The following is a 6256-nucleotide window of genomic DNA, read 5'->3' as shown; positions in this document are numbered from 1 at the left end:
AAATTTGATCATAATAACATAATGATATGATACAGAATGTAGAGAATCTACCCAGTAGTAGAACTCTAAAAACAGTTTACAATATAAGGTCACGAGACCATCTTCTTTTCAGGCGCCTCGGAGGATTTCCAGGAATGGAAGAGAAAGCAAGGTTAGAAACTAGTGGGTTTGAAAAACTAACACTAAACTTAAAACTAAAACGTGCCTCTATCACTTTCTTTCTCAATTGCTGGGTTTTTGTACTCTCTTCTGTACGTCCTGCCAGTGCACTAAGGGTGGCGCTGGTGTAAACGCTTGGAAGAGGGGGTTAGTAAAAAATTGGAGGGAGTCAAAGAACTAAACAAGCCTCCGACCAATGAACTCTGGTACTTAGTGCCTCGACCTACCGAGTTGGAGGCTTCTTCCACTACAGTGTTCTTACTATCTTCCGCAACATGCTTTCGTGGAAATCCTGAATGCGCTGACTGAATAGCTTCTTTAACTTATATATTTATAAATTATATCTATATGGAATGTATACTAAGTAAAAGTATTGCAATCGTACAAAATCACGATGTTTTATTTGTATATCCTAATAAAATACTAAAATCCTCAATGCTCCGTTTGTCATAAATAAAATCATCCACAAAGACCTTAATGTTCCATTTGTAACCGATCTAGTCCGGAGCAGATATCAATCCTTCCATTATACATTCCCTAACCATCAAAACCCTCTAGTTTCTAACCTTAATTCTTCTTCTATTCCTGAAAATCCTCCGAGAAGCCTCAAAAGAAGATGCCCTCGAGACCTTATAGTGTTAAAATATGATTAAAATACGATAAAATAAAATATATATACTATTGGGTAGTTTCTCTACATGTCTCTATCACTCTATTTTTATATTAAGTCAAATTTACTTAATTTGTTTAAATTTACTTAATGTAAATACAGTTGTAAATTTCAATAAATAAATAGAAAAAAAAATTTGCATATATATAATAAAAACTACAAACTGACTCAATTCTTTCCACGCATCGACTAACCAATCCTTAAAAAAATACACAAATAACTTATTTATTTGTGTTTTTTGGTGAACGCACCCACGACCATCTTCTCCTCGTATTAATCTACGCACAACTACTTACATCTCATTTAAAAGTTTTCACTTACGACGAACTCCATAAACTTTCGAACACATATCATACGACTGTTACATACATGGGAGTAACGGTAGCAGCGTGGTAACGCGCCTGTCTGTCAACCCTAAGGTTGCGAGTTGGAGCCCCCGGCTCTATCCGGGATTTTTTCAACTTACTTTTTTTTTATTAATTTATTATTATCTTGTATGTATTATTATTATTATAAATCATTTTATTATCATAAATTAAAACAGAATATAGTGTTTTATATGAAGGAATTTTTAATATAGAAAATGTTCTTTGGTATATGATGAGTAAATATAGTCAATTCATTACTATAGTTCCATAGGTGCTTAACTAAAAGGCGTCTTTTAGGTATTTAAAGAAGCATCTGTTAATTATTAATTTTTTTTATTATATTTTATTTTATTATCATTATTTTTTAAATTTATAATTTGTATTCAGTTATATTCTATTTATTATTAACTGTTTTGTTTCTCTTTCTCCTCTTGTGTTCTTTTTTTTTTTTTATAAATAAATTTTTATATATTACCTTCTATACAATTTTTTAATTATTATTATTTATAATAATACATTTATACATGTAAAAACATAATATATGCATATAAATTCTTTTTGCAAGGTGTATGCAAAAATTATTTAAAATTTAAGATTCCTCTGTAGGGCTTACTAGAGAGGACGAAAATTAAATATATATATATATTTCTCTCTTTTGAAAGTGAGAGTGATTTTGCGGCTCAGGAATGCCCGGTCGTAGAAGTTTTAAGTAGAAACCGGCTTGAGCACTCGTTTAGTTGATCGCCATTAAATACATTTCTACCTTCAAAGGCCAAGTTTACTGTCAGTATGGGCTTGGCAATCGTCTAGATAACTTTGCACTTTCTATGCTATAAGAGATTGTATCAAGGTATGCATTTAGATGGTTATTATGTGTCCAATGTTCATACATGTACATATATATGAACATTGAATAGCTGCATAAATGGGTTATCTATCTAAGGAATGTTGTTAAATTAAATTTAACTTATATTTTTTAATGGAAAGAAATTGTATACAATTGTGTCCCTTATTTACTCCGAAGTATTCCTGAAATCTGTGAAGAACAGAATAATATATTTTGAAAAAAGTAATGATGGTTTTAATTTTAAATTTAGTAAATTTATACTTATACTAGTTTATGCTTGCGAGAACTCTCGCTTTAGATATAGGCTTCCTTCTTCTCTTTAAGTCATTCGAACAATAAGCAATATCCTATAAGCTATTTGCACTCTTCAAGGCGAGTAAATCTGGAAATGAGGCGGATTACTACAGACCAATGAGCTCCGCACCTCGCTAAGGTTTTCGATTCATTACAAGCAAACTATTTTTCAAGCCTACGAAAGAAAGAACAGAGAGAAGTGAACACTAACTTTAGCACCGTTCCACTGACATGGGGTTGGCCACATAGGGCCTTATTTTCGCCCGTGTTGTTCTCGAATTATACTGCTGATGTGATAGGCGACAACTACAAAACTGCTACGATAGTCGCCTACGCGGATGATATCGCCATCTAAAACAAGCGGGAAAAGTCTGTGGAGAGATCATCCAACGGCTGAATTATCTCAATATCTCCGTAAATCCAGCAAAATGGATTATTTAGTGTTTTCATACAATGCGGAAAAGAGAGAAAAACTTCTGAGAACGCTCCAAGTGTCAAACTCTATAATATCCACAGCCAATTCCATAGTTTAGTTGAGTATAAAACTGGATCGACATCTAAAGTTTTGTACCCATTTATATCACAAACAAAAACAGTTAGAAGAAAATCCTACCGCCTACACCATCTCTTAACGTCCTCGGCTTTTTCCCTTCAGTTAAAACTTCAAGTCTACAATTATACGGTGCCCACTTATTTACAAATGTACTAAGCACCATCTACCTACTTCTTTTAAATTCAATTCTGCGGGAGATAGTCCGGACTACAACATAGAAGAAGGAGAAACCTCCAGCTAGTTACAAACTATTTGATGTTCCAACGGTCCCGTGCTTTATTAGGAGATATATTAAATTCCTTGACTCACTAAAACATTAAACAAACTCCCTGTTCCAGTCATTGTAACCAGGACCTCCACCAATGCAGTGGCGACAAGCAATATTATAACCACTTGTAAATATTGCCCTCTTTAACTTCTCGGTGTGCCCCTTCATCAACTAATATTAGACAATATAATAACTCTGATTATAATACCTCAAAACATCGACCACCACATTCAAGTTTTAAAATGAAAGCCAGTTTCAGAGAAAAACAAAATCTCAACACATAGAATATGTTAACTACCAAACTATAATTTGAAATAGAGGCTTTGAAAAAAAAAGCGATATTATGCTTATTAGTATAAACAATTTAATATTATTAAGAAAGTCTATTCGACTGACACTATTTTGACTATCTTTAAGCAAAAGTCTATTTAATAAGTAATTACGTTGTCCCGATATACGATATCACAAGTAAAATTCAGCTAGCTGTAATCTTAAATTACACCTGAATTGTTCCCACTGAGACCTTGTAGCTAGCCCGTACATAAAAGTTTGTTTTAGTCGGGCTACAATTTTTTTTTGTGGGGACTCGGGGTTTTGAATATTTTGAGATTGAAAATTGGATTTTGGTTGAGCCGTTAGCTCAAAAAAGCGTTTGATACTAAGAAACAAACAGACCACTGATTCTTAAAGGTAAAAATGTAAAATGAAATCCTGCTAGTGAAACAGCAAAGTATCTGAGAATTCACCTCGATCGCCACCTTACCTGGAACCACCATATTAACCATTCAAACTAACTCTAACCTATGCAAGGTTAGCAATGCTATATCCTATTCTAAATAGGAAGTCCAAATTAAAACCAGAAACAGCTATTCTTATATTTAAAAGAATTCTCAGGCTACTACTGATGTACGGCTGTGAAGTCTGGGGAGCGGCATCCTTTATGAAAAGGAAAAAATTACAATCTTTTCAAAATAAAGACCTAAGAATCGCAGTTAATGCTCCTTGGTTCATAAGAAATAGCCAATTGCATTGGAAATTGCAAATGGGGTCAATAGAGGATTATATCAAAAAACGTTTCATGAAGTTCCACTCCCAGTTGCCGACAGTTAAAGGAGCAGTTACCTACAACCTGGGGAACCCAACCTCAACTCGAACACTGAAGCTCAGGCTGCTGCAGGACATTCTATTATAAATTCTATAATTATTAATTCATTATTCACACTTCTATTTTACTTATTATTATTATTTTTTCTTTTCTCGTCTTTTTTTTTCAAATTAACTTGTTCCTTTTTAGAGGGCAATTGTTTGTTTTGTTAAGTCTACAAATGTCGTTATTTTTTATTATGAATTTTACTTTTCTCTTTTATTAAGAAGCATTATTCATATCTATTTATTTTATCTTTTTTTTTTTTTAATTATAACATTGAATATAGTTAGGGGTGTGTGTTTTTTGTACGAGACTATACACCCTCCCATGATCAACAGTTAAAAAAAATATAATGTTACGGTTATATCAACCATGTAAGGCCCACCAGGCCGATCTGCTATAATATAAATAAATTTAAAAAAATTAAATTGAAGAGCGGCCAAAATTTCGCCTAAAATCCCAAATACAGTTTTAGTTTATACAAAAACAAACTTTATAAGTTAAAAATGAATAGTTTGGTTATTATTTGATATTTAGAAAACAATTTGTTGATGAAATGTAAACACAAAAAAAGATTTTTTTTGTCTACCTATGCTCGATTTCATTATCACACAAACTTCATAACTAGTTATCAAAGATGGCTGTAGAAACGATTCATAATAGGAAGTGTGTTTCTATTCCCACATTTTCTATCGAGACATGCAATTGTTATGTCGGATACATGTTACACAGTTGTTAGTTGCCTTTCTTTATTACAAGCTTCCATGATAATTAATGCATACTTTTCCCTAGAAGGATAAGTTTTTCATTCATATTAAATCACCATGAATGATTCATAATTGCTTATAATATGATCAGAGATTAACAATAATTAAATAATCTGCATTTTTTTTATTGACCTTATTTATTAAGTCACACCTGAAAACAACCAGTAAATGTGAAATCTTGCAAAATTACAACAATGTCATTAATAGCATTATAGAGACTGACACTCATTGATACCTCCTCTTGATTTTAATTGATTCCGTTAGTTAATTAAGGAGATCTCTCATCCAGTTCCTTTTCGTTGTCGGGAATGTTCATGGCAGTCATTTCTTGTACTAGTTGAGTAGTATGATGTTAGAGTTTGTCATGAAAAGTCTTATAAAAATAATAATAAAAAAAGCAGTATTTGATCAATATTTTGACATCCAATATCCATGTTTTCATGGATTATCACTGTGTAATTTCGGTACGAAAATCCATGAATTGGTTAGGCCTTCTCCTCAAAAAATGAAATTTAATATTTTCGTTAATTTTTTATACTATCGTTATTATTTAATATTATGAGTATACCCTTTACTTTCGCATTATTTTCAAATGTAGCGTATTTTAACCGCCAACCCCCCACCACTCTCACTTTTTCCAGTAAACCTCTTATTCTTGTGCTTTCCTTCCATCTGCAGGTGTGTTTCCTTGCTGTTCATAATTTCCTTTATTCTTGATTTTACTCTTATTCTCTTTTCCATCTTTTAGTGTTTACTGTATTTTATATTTCTTTTTTATCTGTTATTATTTGTATTTTCATTAACTGTCAACATACCTTTTTTTATTCTTATTTAATTTTACTTTTCACTGTACATCTATTTTTTTATTTTACATTATCCATTTATTTTTCCCTCATTTAAGTGTTTGTATCTTTTTTAGCCCGGATGAAGCCCTTGCTACGTGGTATGAAACGTTGGCTCACATTAATGATATATAGCTTTTGACTCTTAGATTTTTTTTCTTTAACTGCACCCGGACCATCTTTCTTTTATTATCACACATCATCAATCTTCCAGTCTTAAAAAAACTGGTGTTGTGCGCGCATCACAGAATAAATTTTTATTATATTGCTCATACTACAAATATACTTCATCGTCCTTGCGTCATTCCTCACAATTTAAAAGTAAATATTCCAAGAGCATC

Source organism: Halyomorpha halys, unplaced genomic scaffold, assembly GCF_000696795.3.
Source record: "Halyomorpha halys isolate HHAL.00 unplaced genomic scaffold, Hhal_1.1 Scaffold381.1, whole genome shotgun sequence".
In the NCBI taxonomy this organism is placed as follows: domain Eukaryota; kingdom Metazoa; phylum Arthropoda; class Insecta; order Hemiptera; family Pentatomidae; genus Halyomorpha; species Halyomorpha halys.
Note: the sequence above shows the minus strand (reverse complement) of the source record.